General features: G+C 49.9%; 1 protein-coding gene and 1 long non-coding RNA gene across 17 annotated transcripts in view; one reads left to right on the top strand and one right to left on the bottom strand.

Annotated features, from left to right (window-relative positions):
• The window catches only part of AGAP1 (ArfGAP with GTPase domain, ankyrin repeat and PH domain 1), a 549,180-nt gene that overhangs the window by 488,743 nt on the left and 39,445 nt on the right, over positions 1-20,992 (top strand). The window lies entirely within an intron of this gene.
• On the bottom strand, positions 12,555-13,643 carry LOC131495480 (uncharacterized). The gene is made up of 2 exons (XR_009253976.1): positions 13,486-13,643; positions 12,555-13,111 (listed from the first exon to the last, which is right to left on the bottom strand). It is a non-coding gene; the product is annotated as an uncharacterized LOC131495480 (long non-coding RNA).

The raw sequence follows: 20,992 nt of genomic DNA, 5'->3' as shown, positions 1-20,992 counted from the left end.
ATATTAATTTCATCTTCATTCATAAGTGAAGGTTGTGTGCGTACAGGGACTTGATTGTTCTAATTTGTATATTTGAGTTAAGTTCTTGAGTGCATAACTTTCTCTTCTCTCCAGCATTGTACACATCCCATGTTTATATATTGGACACATTTTATAGTCTTCCTTTCTCACATACGAAGTGACTGCAGCAAAATCCCAGCTTTTCTTGGATCCCATTCGCTGTTGGCTAAGAGCCGCTGAGTTTCAGCCCTCTCTCTAAGGCTGTGGTGACGGTGATGTTGCAACGTGGTGTTTCCAAAGGGAGCTTTGGAATATCTAACAGGATGAACAGCTTTGAGAATTGAATGTCTCTTCGTGCCTTTAGTAATTCTCCCAGGGAGTTTTGTTTTTAATTTATATTCAGCTGTTACTCAGCGAGCGCTTTCTTGTAGAAAAGAAGCGATAAATGGTGATTTCACACCTACAGTGATTTGTGAATGTTCCGGGGGGGCCAGCTGAGGGTTCCAGGACTCAGGAGAATTCACAGTATAGAGGGATTCCTATAGCCGGTGTGTCCCAGGGAAGTTTCACTGGAGAAATGGCACCTGAACTGGACTTTCAAATGTGGGGTGACATCCAGGCCTGGGGGGGGTGGGGTGTGGGGGGGGAATGAGCATGGCCTGGGCAAAGTCAGGGCCTGTGGGGGAGTACAGAAACTGGGGAGTCACCACCCATGGAGCTGGGCCACCAGGTAAATGAGGAGGAGGGGGGATGTTGGGGCCAAAGCAGAGCAAAGACTGGGGAGAGCCTTTGAGCTGGGGTGTATTATAACAGCACCTCCGGAGTGGCCAGAGGGTGAGGGTTTATGGGTTCACGTGTGATCCGCCTGATCCAAGAGTGCTAAAGGCAGCTAGCAACGTTGTTGGACAGGATGGAGAAGAGGCAGGGAGGCCAGTTGGAAGGCTGTGGTCCCGGCGGGTTATACCTAGAAAGCCGTAGATACACACTGTCAAAAACAAAGAAACAGCTTCGCATTAGTGGTGCACCAATGATTCGAACCCTCACCATCTTCACTGCCTCGTGCAGTTTCCTCACATAGAAAGGAAAAACGCAAAGTTGGGGCTAGAATCTCCGCGTGGAATTCGGTCTGTGAAAGGAGAGTGGATATGGAGCCTGGATCCCGCCGTCCCAGGACAAGGAAACGTGCCCCCCCCCCCCCGCCCCGACACCCACCACCTGTGGTCTCTGCAGAGACCGTGATCGTTAGTCCAAACAGCAGGGGGGAGGGGGGAGGAAGGGAGGGGGGAGGGGGGAGGTCTTCTAACCTGGCCCTAAGGTAATTTCTAAAAAGAAATACTTTAATAAATTTTTATTCCTATCCAAGGAAAGGCCAAGTGCCATGGATCCAGCTTTGGATCTCTTTGGGAAAGAGAATCTTCGGAATTCTTTGGAAAAGGGCCCAGCTGCGTTCCCAAGCAGCCCCGTCCATTCCGTCTTGTTCAGAAGATTCATTCTGACAGTGGAATATAATTAGAAATGGGCCGTTCTTCCCCAAACACACACGGCGCGCACGCACACACACAGTTAGGACCGTGAGGAAGTAGAATACAGCCCATCTTTCTGCAAAGAAACAACCGGCTCCCCGAAACCACCTCGTACTGGCGTCACCCAGGCCCGCGGGTGAGTTAGGAAAACAGGCGCCTTTGACCAGCTGGCTGGCCTTCTGCTCGCTGTCCCTGCACCCCTGATGAGGGCAGCTTCGGACGGCTCGTAATTGGTTCCAGGGATTCTCAGCCGCCCTGAGAACTGCCGTTCAAGCTGGAGCAGCGTTGTGATCAATCGAAGCTGACGGCGGTGAAGCGGTATTGACTTCCCCTTCCTAAACCGGGGAATCATTAGTCAAGAAAAGCATCTTTTAATTACTCCCAGGAAGAAAAAAAAAAAAAAATCTTTTTGGATGGATTCTGCAACAACTGCCCTTTTTTCCCAGTGCATTCGATATTAAATTTATTGCCTCAGGAGGGGAGAGGATGCCCTTCATCCCCCCCACCCCCTCGGTAATGGAGGTTTAATTCAGAGAAAGGAGCAGGGTAGAGGATATCGATGCCACGACAATTAACTACATCTGGGGTGGAATCAGAATTCCCCTCTCTAATTGCTATTGATATCATTTAAGCACACACTTAAAATATTGATTTTAAGTGCAGATGCTGAAGTAGGAGAGCGGCGGTGACAGTGGATGGAATTTACTAGATTTTAGGGGCGTAAGGAGGGGCAGCGGTAGGCTGTCTGTGGGGCGAGGACTCCGGGACGCTTGGCGTGCGAGTTGCGTATCGCACCATACGCTGTGTTGTTGTGTGCGGTTGGGGTGTGGGGCCTACGGCAGCCACGCAGGACTCCTCTGGTCCCAGTGTTAGCACGCACGTTGTGGCCATCGGGCGAAGTCAGGGAGCTCTTTGGTGACCCTTTCAAATCAAGGAATCATAGGCTCGGAGGCAGAGACATCAAGTGCACGTTTCTCGAGTGAGTGAACAACTGAGCAAACGAGCGCATGGAGCAAAGCAGGAACGGGTCCGCTTGGAACCCACGTGTCCAGTGCTCTTGCTGACCTGAGCGTCGAAATTCCTCGCGCGTTCGTGGAGGAAATTGGGGCTCCCGCGTTGGCCAGCACGCGGCGAAGGCGTCCGTCCCTGCAGACCTCTGACATCTTCCCCTCCCCGGCCACGCGGTGGCTACTCTGCCTCACTGTGGTGTGTCCTTCTTCTCTATTCCTATTCCCCGTTCCACTTTGGAAGCTTTCCGGGTTGACTGCAGTGACGGCAATTTCCTAGCAGGGCCGAGCGGAGCCCTCCGGGACGTGTTCCTCGCGGCCGAAGCTGGACTCTGCTCGGCTGCCTGGTTTGTCTTCCCGACTCCCGTCTTAGGGTCTCAGCATCGAGGCATCTGGCCCGCGAGGGTGTGCAGGGACCGGTAGCCGTTTGCATCCCGGGGCAGGTAGCCTATTTACACGGTGGTCTGAGAGCCAGCCGATTCGGTCTCGGAAATCAAAGGAGCCTGGACGTGTGTTTTCGGTGCTATAAAGGGCCCTTGGGAGAAGCTTGAACCCCAACTGAAATCCCCCTTCCTTCTGATCCCACTTGGAAGGGAGCCGCGTTGCTGATTTAGTATACACTCTGCTGCCTCTTTGAGCGTTCTTTTTCCTTCTGTCATTGTCACCTGCATGCCTCAACTCCCCTCTTGTCTTTAACCTATAAAAAGATGCCACCTTCGGGAGGAAGATTTGGGGCCGGACGTCAGAAATCTGCGTGGGAGAGCCCGGCCGCACACTTCCAGACGGAGCAAGTCTGCCCAGTGACACGAGTTCCGGTCCTTTTTGATTTGGGAACACGACTTTCATCTTATTTATGCACACGGAGATATTGATAAAGGGGAAATGTATCCAAACTGAAAATAATTGGATCCCCACCGTTAACTCTGAGATATTAAAAGCAGTACCACTTGGCCACGTCTTTGTCTCGTTAGGTTTGATCATAAGATCACAATGTAGTAATCTCGAGCTCAAAGTTCTGGCATAAAGATGCACTGTTCCAAATGTGGCCTCAGGGAACACGAGTCCCCGCACAGCCCCAGGATTATCTCATCTTATTATTTTTCAACAGTTCTTGGCCCGCTGAGGTCAGTGTTTTGTCTCTTTTGAGTGTTCCTCTATGCTTGACACCTTTTCCTATTTTCTTTCTTTAAAAAAAAAAAAAAAATGGGCAGGGGGAGGGATGGGGGGGGGGGGAAAGGACTCTGCCGTGATGACCAGAACCCATCTGTACTTGGGTGGCATCTGCTCCCCACATGTCACTTCCCTCATTAACAAGCAATTGAATTAATTAAATGCTACTCAGAACACGCATAACAAGCTACCGGCAGTGTCCAAATTAGCACTGATAATCAAGGATGATTTCCTTTATTATCCTGCTAAGTGGTGCACAGACTCTGATCTCCCTGTCTGCCCTCATCTATTTACATACCCCCAGCTTCTGCCTTTGGAAGCGGAGGTTATCTTACCTAGTTAATTTGCCACGATCACCAAGCATGGCGGATTGATGCCCTGCCCCCGCCGCCACCGCCACCGCGCGGCCCCCTCCCCGCCTGCCCTCCCCCAACCCCAGCCTTTGTATCTCAGGCTCACTGATAAATTAAAGGCCACCCCTGTGGTCTCTCAAGTGAGTAATAGAGGCAGAAATTTCATTTTGCAACTGGCTGATTTAATGATCCAAAGGGTAATTAATGGCCTGATTATCTTAATGTTAAATATGTCCGGCAGCAATTACTGTGACCTCCCGCTTGTCAAGGTCCGGGCTGTGCTCTTCCTTCAATTAAGTTCTCTGGGGCTTAATGGTATGAATAAACTCCTCTGATTCTATCATCCCGGACGGACGCAGAGGGTTCAGGGAGCTGGGGGCTCGTTTGGAGTTTTAATCAGCCTGTCTCCTACTCCGGCGATCAGAGTTAACAATTAGAGCAAGGACAGCTTAACTTTCTTCTTCCCCGTGCCCAGCGCACCACCGCCCCCCCGCCCCCCAACACCACGACGCACGCACTTTTGGGTTATTTTATTTTATTTATTTTGTCTTAATTTATTTCAGCGCTCTCAGGGAGAATCCTGTTTGTGGAGGAAGACGTTGCATTGCATGAGGCTCGTCTCTTCCGATATAAATTATCATGTGAGCGCTGTGGTTTTGCTGTTTGACAGGCTTAATTAATTGGCAGGAGCCCCCGAAAATGACAGTGCCACTAATTGCAACTCAGAGTGAATTTCTGTCATCGTGGTGCGCCTGTCAGCGGGCATGCCCTGGCCCCAGCCGTCAGAGCGGCCGGCCCTCCCCGTCCAGGCGGGGACAGTATCCCCAGCGAGCGAGGACACAGGCACGCCGTCCGTGTGCAGGGGCGACGTTTACTGCCAATAAAGTTTATGTGGCCACAGCTCTGCAAACCCAACAGCTGCTTGGGGACCTCGGATTTTACTTCAGATATTTTAGCGACGTCCCCCCAGCAGGCCGGCTTGGATTCAGACTCCGAGCACCATGACTCACTTCGCACCCCTCCAAGACTGGACGGCCCTCATTAGCACGTTGCTAAATAATGCCTGAGTTTACCCGAGCTTTCCCCAGATCAGAAATATTCCACCATAAATATTAAGCCAATTAGGAAAACGTACAAATGAGAAGTGCTTTAACACTGCCTCAAACATAAATACCTATAGATTACAGTTGACAACAGATACAGCAGTTCATCCAGTAATCCGCGGTCGGGGAGCGTGGCGGGAATGTGCACTTGGTGGCAGTGGTCTCCGATGAAGGTATCGTTAAGGGACCGGCTCCAACTGTAAGAAAGGGGAATCGAAGAAGATTCTCCCGACGGCTAGGTGAAACGGGATCTGCCTTTCGCACGATAAGCGTACCTTACGTTTGCCTTTGAACCCAGGTGGACGAGAGACTGCTCTTGGCGACTTATGGCCGCCTGCTGCACGTGATCCCCGGCTCTTTATTTGATCCCGCGGGAAACCAAATGTGTCCTGGGAGCCGGTTTTGCTCCCAGGGAGCTGTCTCGAGCTGAAAATCCCTATCGTGTACTCACTGAAATGTAGCAGTGGAGACAGTTAAGGGGTTTTTTTATTTCTAGGAAATGTCATTACCGCTGCCACATGAAAATGCAAACCCAGCAGCCTCCAGGTGTCCTGGGCACGCCTGAGCCTCTGTCCATTTGTGAGCGGATATAAGGGAATGGGATGTTAAGGTTAGCCTTTCGGGGTCTGAATTGCAGACCACAGAAGACATTCTAAACGTGGGCCTGTAAATACTTTCTACAACAGTTGCCTCTGCCTGGATCCCTGCAACAGCAGAGCGTTTTCCGAAGGGTCTTTTCTTTCAGTGTCGTTTTGATTATTTTGCACCGGAAACTTTCTGGCCCCTGAGGAACCTTTCTGCTTCGCGGCGCTGTGCGCTTTTCCTTAGCACGGAGCCATCCTGTGACACAGGACGATCACCGTTTTCCAAGTTGAGGAAAATGCGGAGTTAGTTACCGCCTCGAATCATCTGTGCAGGGTCGCACACAGGACTTCGGGAAAGACCTCTTGAATTCACGATCTGACCACTGACACCTGCTCATGGTCCCTTCTTGCGACTCCTGTCTTTGCTCTCTCAGCCTCGTGTGGCCAAATCCGGCAGCCAGTTGTGGCATCTAGAGATACTGGTGTCCCCTTCCTCTCTTCCCTTGGGCCCAGCTCACAGTCTTAAACTAGCGTGGTGTTTCCGTGTGTATGTGTCACTCATGTAAAAGTATAATACGCGATACTCTAACTGCCATTTATCTCCACTCCTGAAGTCCAGTGGCCTTGCTTACGTAACTTAGGTATAAAAAAGCATCATCCACTTTAGTTTTTTGCATTCATGTGGCAGACATGATCTCCTAAGTCATGCAGCCATGATTCTAAAGTCTTAATTCTCTGCAGTTGGTGCTAATCCCAAGAGCTTCTACAGAAAACAGGGCTGAGAGCTCTAAATATCTGAATCAGCCACCATAGATGTGTGGTTCGAGCCCTGCCTTTTCACATAACTACATCCTCTCCCTGCCCAAATCTCCCTCTGTTCATGCCCCTGCCCCAGTGTTGCCTGTTGAAAACGTTTGGCTTGTATTTAAAGAAACAAACAAACATGGGGCGCCTGGGTGGCTCAGTCGGTTGAGCGTTCGACTTCGGCTGAGGTCGCGATCTCACAGTTCATGAGTTCGAGCCCCACGTCGGGCTCTGTGCTGACAGCTCAGAGCCTGGAGCCTGCTTCACATTCTGTGTCTCCCTCCCTCTCTGCCCCTTCCCTGCTCATGCTGTGCCTCTCTCTGTCTCAAAAATAAGTAAACATTAAAAAAAAATAAAAATAAAAAAAATAAAAAATAAACAAACAAACAAACCACAATCCTATTTGTTATCTGCATGATGAAATGCACAGGCAGGCCAGATTTCTGGTTTGGGTTCCATGACCGACATCTTCTGGGATTTTTGATTTAAGACAAAACAAGAAGGCATGTTCTCATTTCTAAAATGAGACTCGTCATTATTTCCACCCACTTGGCCATGTACCTTTAATGCTCAAAGAAAACAATATTAATGAAGTCTCCTGGGTTCCATTTTCTCTGGAAGACAGAATCGGCTTTATACCTGGGTCCTACGGGCTGATGGAGACAAGTGGCCCATGCCCTCTCGGGTGCTGGCAAGGGTCTGCTGATGTAGAAGATACGGTTCATGTTTATTTTGCTTTATGTCTATAGAGCGGTTTATTGTAGCATCAATATCACCCAGAGGTGCATGTCTTTGGACCCTGCCCCACACCTACCCAATCAGTATCCCTGGGGTAGGGCCCAGCGATGTGCTTTCACTCTCTAGGAGATTCTTATGCACATTAAAATTTGAGAAGCATCGGTCTACACCTCCACCACGCAGCGTAAGTAGATATCCACAGCCCTGCCTGGAGTCCACTCCCTGTCTTAGCCCAAGTGCCTGGAATTCATTCCTTACATCTTGAGACCCAAGTGTCTACCCTTTTTCTTTACCAGATGCTTGTCTGCTCTAGCATATCCAGTATGCCAACCCAGCAGATGCTACTACCCAGGGAGAAGATCTCTGTGTCTGGCCCCAGTACAAGAGGATTATACACTATGATCAAAGGTCATTTTCCCCAGAAATGCAAGGTTGGTTCAACACACAGAAATCAGACGAGGTAGGGGCACCTGGGTAGCTCAGTCGGCGAAGCGTCCGACTCTTTATTTCAGCTCAGGTCACGATCGCACGGTTCATGGGACAGAGCCCCACGGTGCAGAGACTGCTTGGGATTCTCTCTCTCCCTCTGCCCCTTCCTTGCTTACGCTTCCTCTCCTCTCCAAGTAAATAAATAAACTTAAAAAAAAAAATCAATGGATGTAACACACTACATTAATAGAATAAAGGACACAAAGTACATGATCATCTCAAGAAATTCAGAAAATAAATCCAACAGAATTCAGTACCCTATCATGATATAAACACTCAGCAAACTGGGAATAAAAAGGAACGTCCTCAGCCTGCATCTGTGAGAAGCCCACACCTAACATCCTGCTTAATGATAGTGTCCTGAAGGCTTTCCCCCTAGGATCAGGAAGAAGGCAAGGATGTCTACTGTCTCAACTTCTGTTCAACATTTTGCTAAAAGTTCAACCCAGGGAATTAGGCCAGAAAAAGAAGCCAAAGCCATTCGGATCATAAAGGAAGAAGTAAAACTACTTCTCTTTGCAGATGACATGATCTTGTATATAGGAAATCTCAAGGAATCCACAGTGAACTATTAGAGCTAGTAAGTGAGTTTGGCAAGAGTGAAAAGTACAGAATCAACATACAAAACTCAATTGTAATTCTGTACACTTACAATGAAAATCCAAAATAAAATTAAGAATAAAATTTCACTTATAGCATCAAAAAGAATAATATAGTTAGAATAAGTTAGCCTGTGTACTGACAATTTAAAGAGATCATTGAAAGAGATTAAAGAAGACCTAAGTAATTGACAAGATATCCCATGTTCATGGACTAGAAGACTTAATATTCTTAAGATATCAATACTCCTCAAATTGATACATGGATTCAACTCAAAATCTCTGCTTTTTTTTTTTTTTTTTTTTTTAAGAAATGGACAAGCTGATCGTATAGCATATATGGAAATACAAGAGACACCCAGACAGGCAAAACACTCTTGAAAAAGATAACAAAGTTGGAGGACACACACACCACAATTTCAAAACTTACTACAGAACTAAAGTAATCTAAGGCTGTGTGATATTGGCCTGCGCATAGACATACAGATCAACAGAATAGAGCTGACTGTTTTGAAATAACCCATACATCTGCGATCAGTTGATTTTTTAACAAAGATGCCAAGAACATTCAATGGAAAGAAACAGCCTTGACAACTGATTATCCACACACAAAAGAATGAAGTTAGACCTCTGTCTCATGCCATCTACCAAAAAAATTAGCTCCAAATGAATCAAAGACTTAAAACTGAAACTATAAAACTTTCAGAAGAAAACATGGATAAATCTTTGTGACTGTGGATTTGGCAGTGGTTTCCTAGATACAACACCTCTAGTACAAGCAAAAGAAGGAAAAATAGATTGGACTTCATTGAAATTAAAAGTCTCAAGTTTCAAAGGACAATATCAAGCAAGTGAAAAGACGACACACAGAATGGGTGATGATATTTAAAAACCGTATATTTAATAAGGTCTAGTATCCAGATCATATAAACAATGTTTACAACTCAACCATAAGAAGACAACACAATTTTTAAATGTGCAAAAGACTCTGAAGAGACATTTCTCTAAGCAAGATAGACAAATAGCCAGTAAACTCATGAGAAGATGCCAGACATCCTCACTTCCTAGGGAAATGGCAATCAAACCCATACTGAGATATACTTTACACCCACTAAGGATGACCTTACTCAAGAAGATGGACAGTGGTGGGTGTTGGCAAGGATGCAGAGAAATTGGAACACTCATACACTGTCAGTGGGAATAGTCAATGGCACAGTGCCTTGGAAAATAGCCTGGCAGTTTCTCAAAAAGTTAAACAGAAGAGTTACCACGTGACCAAGCAGTTCTTCTCCTAGGTGCGTACCTAAGAGAAATGCACACATGTCCATACAAAAATTCGTACATGTGTGTTCGTAGAAGCGTTTTTCGTAATAGCCAGAAAGTGAAAACACCAAAGGTCGGTCAACAAAATATGGCCTGTCTATACAATGGAATGTTATTCAGGCATAAAAAGGAATAAAGGACCTTACGTGCTACAACTTGGGTGAACCTTGAAAACATCGTGTTTGGTGAAAAGAGCCAGACAGACACCAGAGGCCACGCATTAAATGATTCTGTTTATATGGGACCACCAGAATGGGCCAATCCATGGAGACAGAAGGTAGATTCGTGCTTATGGGGGGGCTGGGTGAGGCAGGGCAATGAGCTACAGGGAGTGACTTCATTTGCGGGATACTGAAAAGGACCCGTATGTCCATGGTGGCGTTGGCAGTATAACTTTGTAAATATACTAAAAAACCACCGGATTATACACATTTAAAGGATGAATTTGATGGCATTGTAAATTATGTCAATGAAAACAAAAAGATGAGAAGGAATTTCACAGGAGAAAGGCGGAGCAGGACATTCCACAAAGACTGTGGGCCAAGGTGCGGAACTACGTGTGGGGGAAAGGTTGGCCCGGTCGGTACGTCGGCCCCTCGTTTGGCACGGGGTCCCTTGGAGGAGTCTGTCCGGTGCAGTGCTCTGGGCAGTGGTCATACTTCAGCCGGAACCTGTGCCCATGGAAGGATAGTCCAGAGGTGAGTGAGACCAGGTTGAAGAAGGCGGTGCCTCGCGTCCAGGTGCACGAGTGAGCCGGAATCCTGGACCATCCCTGCCAGGGCTCCGGGGGGGGAGCCTGTGAGAGGCCAGGCCCGGCCCGGCCATTGCGTCACAGAACCCACACGACAAACCGACATCATTCTCCGTCATGATAGACGAGGAGCTGGCCTGAGTGCAGGAGCCGGAATCTGGCCCAGGTCCCGCTGGTGGCAGGACCCTTCCTGCGAGGTGGAGTCAGATCAAAAGGACCCAGGAGGGTCCCGCCGTATGCACTCATACCCAAGCTGAATGTGGGTGCTGGGACAGGCAGGCATACACAGTGCTGACTAGTTTTCTTCTTGGGCTGTAGGACAATGGCCGAGGCCATTAATGGACTAGCAGAGCAAACAAGGTAACTTCAGTCACGAGATCCCGACGGATCGATTTTGTGCCAGTAAAGTAAAGCTGACCAGGTGGTGGTTAAGCCAGGGACGGGGCCCAGCCAGGCCTGTCCTGTCGTGGCTTTGGAGCAGGATCTCTGGGCTCCGGGGGCCACACCCTCCAAAAGCAGCAGAACAGAGTCCTGATTTCTCCCGAGAAACTGCTTGTGGTCCCAGAGAGTGGGAACGGCAGTGGCAACACCATTAAATCTTCAAATAATGAAATTGTCATTTGTAACCGATACTAAATTTCACCAACCTGGGGGTCCAGAAGACGAATGTTGTCTGAAGTACACATCACTCCGTCTTAGGGACTCGCTCCTATAAAAAGCATCCCTAATGCTGATGATCTGATACAAATGACCATGGAGAACAAATACATAATCATGGTAACTTACCCGTGACTTTCTCCTCAAGGACCTCCAAGTGCTGCCCTGTATGTTTTCACATGGGTCCTCACGATCTCAATGAAACTGGAAGATATCTGCTTAAAATCAGAGAAGAGGAAAAAACTGGGGCACCTGGGTGGCTCAGTCGGTTAAACGTCTGCCTTCAGCTCAGGTCACGATCTCACGGTTTGTGGGCTCGAGCCCCGCGTCGGGCTCTGTGCTGACAGCTCAGAGCCTGGAGCCTGCTTCAGATTCTGTGTCTCTCTCTCTCTCTGTCTTACCCTCGCCTGCTCACTCTCTCTGTCTCTCTCTCTCTCTCTCAAAAATAAACATTAAAAAAATTAAAATCAGAGAAGAGGATCCCCCCCCCCCCCCCCGCCATGTGTGCAAAATGACTCATCTGTAATCTGATCCAGCCTTGGAGCAGGACTAGCTCACGGACTTGACATCTGGAGGCCCTGTAAGAGAAGTCTACCGCATGGCTTGTGAGCGTGGAATGCTGTCAACAGCCGACCACAGCCTCAGGCCATGCCTTCCCACTGCTCCAGTGGTTTTCAGGCCAGGAAACATTTGGAATTGACCATGGGGCAGGGTATAAGGCTGGGGGGCTGGGATGCTAAAGTCCGAACAGGAAGAATTGCTTTACCCACAGTGACTGTAGCCCCTGTGCTGAGGAGAATGAGGAAGAGCCAGCCGCAAAGTAAATCCGCGCTGCTCAGAAGGAGCTGAAGCAGCCCTCCCCTGCAGACCTTTGGGGTTCTTTCCAAGCCCTCCAACAGAGGGCTCCAGGAAGCCAGCACCCTTCCCCGGAGATTTCTCCTCCGTGGGGGCAGTGGATGAACTGACAGAGACGAACACGTTTTCGTTCTAGAAGGCCAAACTGCACCTTTCTAAATGCATTAAGTGAAATGAGTGTAATCGCGTGATGATACTCCATAAAGTTCCAGAGAAGCCATAGTAGGTGAACAGTAAAAAGGAAGTGGCCACCAAAAAGCCCCAGGGAGTATCCGTCCAATGGAAGATTCCACACGCACAATAGAGTGAATGTCCGTTCTTGGAGGAGACATGGCAGAGTCGTGTGCCCCAGCTACGTACAGTTGTGTAGAATGCAGACTCATTTAAAAGCTCAGAAGACAGTTCAGGGAGGTGTAAGGCATAGAGCATCCTAAGACTTGTGTACGAAGCGGTGTTTCTGGGACAATAGGCGGTAAAAATGGAATCCAGATTCCATCAAGGGGGCTCTAATCTCGTGGGGACGGCGGACCCCATGCAGCTAGAGTAACACGAGACCAGCGAGCGTGCTGACCAACCACAGCACAAATACAGATCAATGTACAGTTGCTGAAATTTGTAATAACAAGCAGACTTTGCCCCGGGAAAAGAGGTGGGATGTTATGTCATTCTCTGTCACAGGTGGCCTTACAGTTCAAAAAAAAAATTACTTGTGATTTAAAAGTTCTCGTGCCCTCGCCGCAGTCCTGTCTACGACAGTTTTGTTTTTTGACGACCACATTTCATCTTGAGGGGGTTTTTTTGAATCCCCCCTCCCCCCTCCGGGATCGACCCTGTTTTCCAAAGTGCAAAAGCCGGTGGCGATGCCATGTAGGGAGCTGGCATCGGAGGATGATTTCGCCACCTGTCCCGGAGGCGACGGCTCCTCCCATAGGGAGTGAGGACGCCCCTTCCTGGACCCACTTATAACAGAGCCGAGCACCCTGTCCAGATGGAGTAAATGCCAAGGGGGTCCGTATCTCTGCGAGCAGGAAGGTGGTGGTGAGGGCGTGAAATGGAATCATGGTGACGCTGAGGAGACCGCTTTCAAGATGGCAAGGCACCAAGTGCTAAGGAGCAGTGAGGAGAAACGTGCAGGAGTCGAAGGGCCGGGATGTTCTGTGAAGGAAAGAAGATTCAAAATGCCCAGTCAGGGGCACCTGGGCAGCTCAGCCGGTGAAGCATCCAGGGTAGCTCTTGATCTCAGCTCCGGTCTTGATCTCAGAACCATGAGTTCGAGCCCTGCGCCGGGCTCGGAGCTGGTCGTGAAGCTACTAAAAATAAATAATGAAATAAAATGCCACCCAGCCGGGCTCGCATGTTTGGTGATGATCGTGAATGTGCGGTCATATATAAAGGCCACTGCTTCTTACGCGGTCATTGGGCTTACAAGAGTCTTCCCCAGGAAAGATCCCGTGGCCCAAAGCAAGGTTACTTCCAGGGTGGGCTTCATCCCCTCCCCCACACACAGACCGTGGCCTCTGGCATCTCACCTCTCAAGTTCAGCACACCGAAGGCATTGAGGTCAGAAATAAACTGAACAGGTCCGAATGGCCTGGGGTCACCTGGAGCTCTGACCTAAGTAGGTAGGAAGGCTGGTGTTCATATACTACCTACAACCACCGGGAACAACGAGACCCATCGATGCCACAAAGGCCAGGTGCGCCCGGCCATCCACAGCCTTCTCACTTCCGGTGGCTCCTGGGGCAGGAGAGGCTGGCCCCTCGCTCGCTGTCCTAGGCAGCACTCCTGGCAGCCGGCACCTGGTTCTCCCTGTGGCCATGACACGTGACCTCTGTAGGTAGCACTTTACGCGGTCCTGCTACTTAGGTCTCGTTGTTGTCCCCGTGTTACAGCTGAGAACACACAGGCCGCACGGCAAGAGTCCGTGTCCAGGAACCCACAGCCCACGCTCTGAGCCTCAGTGCTTTGCTGCTGGGCTTTCGGGCTGGCGACCGAAAGGTGACCGCGTGTGACGCTGGACGGCAGTGAGACACGGTGTGCCGGCCGGCCGCGTCCACGGGACTCAGGACGTCAGCGAGGCAGGCGGTGTGTCCGTGCCTGAGTCCCTGCATCCCGCCCCCCTCCAAAACGGGCGGCTTGGGGCAGAGGGCTCACTGCTTCCCACGCCCACCCCTGCCCCCTGGCACACCATCTTCTTTCCCATGCTTGGCGACCATAATGCGTCTGAGCACCCCAGACAACGGGTGGCCAAAAACACATCATCTGAAATGTTTATTTCATCCTTCAGGCTTAGCAAACACGAGTGGTTCGTCTCAGAAGTCAGCGTGTCGTGCAGCGTGTTCTTACTTCCCCAGATGCCTGTGGGTCACACCTCCCTTCCTCGCGGTGAGGAACCACAGGTGTGCTGTGCAGAGTTGGCCCGGATGCCCACATCCGCTTTGGGGAAGGGGGCACGGGTCCTCTGAGCGCTTTGTATGAGGAAAGAGCAGAAAAGAGGAACGTTTCGTGAAGTTATCGCAAATGCTGATTTTGCTCAGAACCCCGGGCAAGGATGCTCTTCTGACAGCAGGTCCTCGTGGGAAGAAAGCCTCCTGCGGGGCTGATGGAGTCGAGGAAAGGCCGGGAGACGTTGTGTGATGCCAGGAGAAGCTTCTGGAAGGCGCTGAAGATACAACCAAGATAACGAGCATAATGGCTTTTCTCCTCGGTCTGTCGTAGACGCTGTAAATGGCAGCTCGGGAGGGGAGGGGACAGAAACAGTAAGCGGCTCTGGAAGAGGCCGAAGCTGGGTTCTGGGTCTCGAGCTTCCCTGTGCTGGCGGGTTCACAGACCAGACTCACACTCAGTCTTGTCGTCTGTAAGCTGGGAACCAGAGCGCCCGCCTCCTGGGTCGGGAAGCTCCGTGTGGAAGGGACACAGAGGTTCTGACTCGTCTCCGGTGGTGACATGGGATGTTGGTCAGATGACCTGTGGAAATAGACCAGTGGTTCTCAACGGGGGACAGGCCGAGGTGGGGGACGTTTGGCAGTGTCTGGAGACGTTGTCACAACTGGAGCAGTGGCCGGGGGGGGTGGGGGGGGCGGGACGGGGCTTCTGAACATCCTACGACATGTACGAGGGGCCCCACCACAGAGTTACCCAGCCCCAATGCCTGTACCACCAAGGCCACCACGCCCTGAGGACAGAACAGAGGCAGGCCGGGTTCCCTGTCCCGGCACCGTGGAAGGCTTTCTGGGAAGAAGCTTGTGCTTCTGAGGACCAGCCCTCAGAGCCTGGGACAGTCACTGCCTTACAAGTTTCTGTGGACTCGAGGCTGCCCACCCTTGACGGGCTCCTGTGCAGGGCGCATGAGCGGAAGCAGGACCAGCACTGGGCTCAGCAGGAGAGGGACCCGGGCAGGATGAGGGCCAGACCAGGCACCTTCGACTGTCCCTCCAGCCCGCCCTCTCTGGCTGCCTTGCTGCGGCCTCTAGCCTCTGGCTTGGTTGGTGGAAGGGTGTAAGTGGCCTCCAGCTCTTCCCCTGGGGGTAGGTCTAGGCCACCTGACCATCCCTTGGGCTGGGTCGCCCAAGACACTGGGCATTTTGACGGCCTCAAGTGGATAAGAGCACCGGCCCCTCCTGGCGGACCTACAGCTCCGAGATGGGCAGAGAGCATGTCCGAGGGGTGGCCGAACGGGGCCAGGAGGGGGCAGGCCACCCCCAGGTCATGGGCCACGCTCCAAGGGGGGGTGCTACAGCTGCAGGTGGAAGAGGGTCGTTCCAGGCGAAGGGAAGACCAGGCTTTGCTCCACAGTCCCTTCCGGCCCTCCTTTCCATGCCCCCTGGAGTGCAGCCATGTTGCCAGACGAACCATATTTGCGAAGACATGCAGAGTCTTGATTAACGCCCCCTTCCTCCCTTGAGTTCTCCAGGGGGGCAGCTGGCCAGCTGCCAAGGCCCCCGGAAAGGTGAGCTGGGCCGCTGCAGAGCCCTGCGTGCTGATCGCTGGCCGGGGCTCCCGGGCCGCTCCTCCCGTGTTCTCCCCAGGGCACCCGTGTGGGTGCCCTCCACCCAGGGCAGCCCGTGTGGGTGTCGTCCCTGAGCCTGAGCCCTGAGCCCTGGGCCTGCCCTCCTCTGTAAGCGCGAACTGCCCCTGTTCCTAAATTCCCCAAGGCCCCTTCCGACAGTTCCCCTCACCTAAACCCCAGAGCGGGTCCCCGCAGGGAGGGCCTCAGATGACGCCAGCCGAGTGCCGACCCCCGTGCGTCCCTCAGGGCGGCCGGAGAGAGCGTCAGATGCCCCGGCCTGACCCGCAGGCCCCGGAGCCGGCGGAGACCGGAAGACAAGCCCGACAGCGGGCTGCCTTGCCTCGGTGGCACCTTCTCGAGACGAGTGATGCCTGCAGACCGACAGTGAGGGGGCTCGTCCCCTCGAGGTGGCTCACGTTCAGGTGAGACGGGCACAGACGTTCCAAGCTGATCGCAGGCTCCCCAAAGAACCCCTGGCTTCCGCGGTGTCGAAAAGGCTCTGCCCCTGATGCGTTGCACGTATGGTTTGGCGATCGCCGAGCGAGGTGTGGCGGAAGAACTTATTCAAGCGCAGGGGACACCTGCGTGGGCTTTTGAGTTAGGAGCGTCGGCACGGTTCTGGAGCGCCGGCCACCCTGTTGTGGCGCGGGCTTGTTACTCCGCGATCCACTGGCTGAGCTTCGCTTCTGAAATGCTCTCCCCTCGTGGCCGGTTTTCATCTGGCTGTGAAGCAGCCATCAAAGAACGTTACCCTAAATGTTCTGCTCTCAGCCCGGAAGCCTTTGCTGACACGTCGCTAACGCCCCGTCGGCCTCTCGGGGACGGGGATGGTGTTTGGCCGGCCCGTGGGCAGTTGGGTGCTTATGGACGGAAGAAAAGGAACAGCGCTTTTAACGCCCGTTATTTACAGGGAAGCCCTGTTTCCTGGCGCGGGGGAGTGGGTCCAATCGTGGCCGGAAGGGTTCACCTAAGTAATCCTTTTAAAAGGGGCAGAGGGGGGGATCTCTGAGGCACCTGGGTGACTCAGTTAAGCATCCGACTTCGGCTCAGGTCGTGATCTCACAGTGCACGGTGCATCTCACTCGAGCCCCGTGTCGGTTCTGTGCTGACAGCTCAGAGCTTCTGTGTCTCCCTGTCTCTCTGTTCCTCCCCACCCTGCTCGCTCGCTCTCTCTCTCAAACATTACAAAAATTTGTTTAAATAAGTAAGTAAAAGGTGGGATCGTTCACGACTGCTTTGTGTTGACTTTGAGAGCCCTGTCATAACCAGCTGGGCCACCTGATCCGTGAAAGCCCAGGGCCCGTGTTCTAGAAGTGGTGTTAGCATGGCCTTCCAATGCCGAAATACTCCTCATCAGCTGCGATACTCCCTTTGCTGTTGAACATGAACTTTCAGGTCACTGTGGCTCCCCGCCCCCCGCCGCCCCCCCCCCCCCCCCGCCGAGCCCCTCGGTGTCTCTCCCCCTGGGAGTCTGTGCAGTGGCCGTCATGTGGGTGGCGTGCAGCCAATAACATCTGTGTCACTGCTCGTCACCTCAGTGGGATGTGCTCCAAAGCTTGGCTGTGTGTCCTGAAAATCCGCACTCCGAGGAAGGTCCTGAGGTCTGAGGGTCACATTCGGGCCATTACTTCCCTGCATTTCTCCCCTGGGGAAAGAGGGATCCTCTCTGCCTTCTCCGTTTCAATCACATGGCCGCCCTCCCAAGCTCAGGGGAGGGCACCCACTTCGCAAATCCATTTGCTGAGACAGAGCGCACGAAGCTTTGACACGCAGGCTGACGCACACGTGTGCAAAAGTCAGAAATATGAATGCCTTACTCTAAAAATCCAAATATAAACCAGAGACTCCCCCAAAAGCCATCCTTTTCAGGTTGTTGAGTTGAATCATGAACTCTTGGAATCATTGGATTATTTAGTGAGGCAGGGGAGGGGTCATTTTTTAAAGACTTATTTTGAGGGGTGCCTGGCTGGCTCAGTCAGTAGAGCATGTGACTCTTGATCTCAGGGTCGTGAGTACAACCCCACGTTGGGTGCAGCGCCTACTTAAAAAAAATGTTTATTTTGATGTAAAACTTTGCACACAGTGCATGGCACACATCTTGAGTGTGTGATCAGTTCCAGCCATTTAAGGGTCCGGTTAAGGGTCCGGCTTCGGCTCAGGTCATGATCTCACGGTTCATGGGTTCGAGCCCCGCGTCAGCCTTGTGCTGACAGCTCGGAGCCTGGAGCTTCCGATTCTGTGTCTCCCTCTCTCTCTGCCTCACTCTCACTTGTGCTCTGTCTCTGTCTCTCAAAAATAAATAAACGTAAAAAAAAATTTTTTTTTAAGATTTTAATTCTAGTATAGTTAACATACAGTGTAATATTAGCTTCAGGTGTACAATACGGTGATTCAACACTTCCATACATCGCCTGGTGCTCATCATGACAGGTGCACTCTTTAATACCCGTCAACTATTTCTCCCATCCCCCAACCCATCTCCCCTCTGGTAACCAGCAGGTCTCTAGAGTTAAAGAGTCTGTTTTTCGGTTTGTCTCTCACTTTTTTTTTTTTTTTTTTTTGCCTTTGCTCATTTGTTTTGTTTCTTTAATTCCACACATGAGTGAAATCATGTGATACTTGTCTTTCCCTAACTGACTTCTTTCTCTTAGCATTATACTTTCCAGTTCCATCCATGTTGTTGCAAATGGCAAGATTTCATTCTTTCTTATAACTAAACAGTATTCCATCGTGTGTGTGTGTGTGTGTGTGTGTGTGTGTGTGTGTGTGTGTGTGTGATACCACATCCTTTTTATCCATCTATGGATGGTCACTCGGGCTGCTTCCATAATTTGACTATTGTAGATAATGCTGCAGTAAACATAGCAGTGTGTGTATCCCTTTGATTTAGCGTTTTCGTATTTTTGCAACAAATGACCCAGTAGTGCCATTACTGGACCACAGAGCAATTCTAATGTTAACCGTTGGAGGACCCTCCATACTGTTTTCCACAGTGGCTGCACCAGTTTGCATTCCCACCAACAGTACATGAGTCTTTTCTCCACATCCTCACCAACACCTGCTGTTTCTTGTGTTTCTGATTCCAGCCATTCTGACAGGTGTGCCGTGATATCTCTTTGTGGTTCTGATTGGCATTTCCCTGGTGATGAGTGATGCTGAGCATCTTTTCATGTGTCTGTTGGCCATCTGGACGTCTTCTTTGGAGAAGTGTCCGTTCTTATTTGGGTTTGTGTGTGTGTGTGTGTTGTGTTGCGAGTTCTTTATATATTTTGGATACTAACCCTTTAATTGGTTAAGTCATTGGCAAATGCGTTGTGTTGTGCAAGTTCTTTATATTTTGGATACTAACCCTTTAATTGGATAAGTCATTGGCAAATATCTTCTCCCATTCAGTAGGTTGCCTTTTGTTAGTTTTGTTGATTATTTCCTCTGCTGTGCAAAAGCTTTTTATTTTGGTGTAGTCCCAGTGCTGGATCTTTGTTCTTATTTCTTTTGCCTCGGGAGACATATGTAGAAAAATGTTACCACCGCCAGCGTCAGAGACATTTCTGCCTGTGCTGTCTTCTAGGATTTTCATGACTTCAGGTCTCACATTTAGGTCTTTCATCCATTTTGAATTTATTTTTGTGCTCGGTATAAGAAAGTGGTCCAATTTCTCTCTTTTGCATGTCGCAACTTTCCCAGCACCATTTGTTAAAGAGAATGTCTTTTTCCCTTCGAATATAATTTTCTGCTTTGTTGAAGATAGTTGACCATGTAATTGTGAGTTTATTTCTGGGTTTTCTATTCCATTCGATTGATCTATGTGTCTATTTTTGTGCCAGTACCATACTGTCTGAATGATTACAGCTGTGTAATAAATATAGCTTAAAGTCGGGAATGATGATGCCTCCAGTTCTGCGTTTCTTTTTCAAGATGGCTTTGGGGGCGCCTGGGCGGCTCAGTCGGTTGAGCATCTGACTCGATTTCGGCTCAGGTCATGATCTGACGGTTCATGAGATGGAGCCCCCCACGTCGGGCTCTGTGCTGACCGCAGGGAGCCCGCTTGGGATTCTCTCTCCCTCTCTGCCCTTCCTCCACTCTCATGCACACACATGCACACTCTCTCCCTCTCTCTCAAAATTAATAAATAAGCATTTACTTAAAAACCAAAAAAAAAAAAAAAAAAAAAAAAAAAGATTGCCTTGACTATTCGGGATCTTTTGTGGCTCTGTATCAATTTTAGGATGATTTCTTCCAGTTCTGTGAAACATGCTAGTGGTATTTTGATAGAGGTTGCATTAAATGTGGAGATTGCTATGGGGAGTAGAAACATTTTAACAATATTTGTTCTTCCAACCCATGAGCGTAGAATGTCTTCCCTTTTTTGTGTGTCATCTTCCATTTCTTTCACCGGCGTTTAATAGTTTCCAGAGTATAGGTCTTTCACCTCTTTGGTTAGATTTATTCCTACACATCTTATTTTAGATATATTTGTCAATTGCTTTTCTTAATTCTCTTTCTGCTGCTTCATTATTAGCGTATAGAAATGCAACAGATTTCTGCACATTGATTTTGTATCCTGTGACTTTACTGAATTTGTTTATCATTTTTAGTAGTTTTTTGGTGGACTCTTTAGGATTTTCTATATACAGTATCATGTCATCTGCAAACAGTGACAGTTTTACTTCTTCCTTACCAATTTGGACACCTTTTATATCTTTTTCTTGTCTGATTGCTGTGGCTAGGGCTTCCGATACTATGTCGAATAAAACTGTGAGAGTGGACGTTTTTGTCTCATGCCCGATCTTAGGGGAAAAGCTCTCAGTTTTTCACCATTCAGTAGGATGTTTGCTGTGAGTTTTCCATGTATGATCTTTACTATGTTGAGATATGTTCCCTCTAAACCTACTTTGTTACAACAAATTGGACAACCTGGGAGAAATCGATAAATACCTAGAAACGTATAACCCACCAAATCTGAAGCAGTAAGAAATAGAAAATTAGAACCAGCAAGGGGATTGAATCCATAATCAAAAAACTCCCAA

The sequence above is a fragment of the Neofelis nebulosa genome, chromosome 2 (genome assembly GCF_028018385.1).
Source record: "Neofelis nebulosa isolate mNeoNeb1 chromosome 2, mNeoNeb1.pri, whole genome shotgun sequence".
NCBI classification, from domain to species: Eukaryota; Metazoa; Chordata; class Mammalia; order Carnivora; family Felidae; genus Neofelis; species Neofelis nebulosa.
Note: the sequence above shows the minus strand (reverse complement) of the source record. Positions and strands in the feature narration are given on the sequence as shown.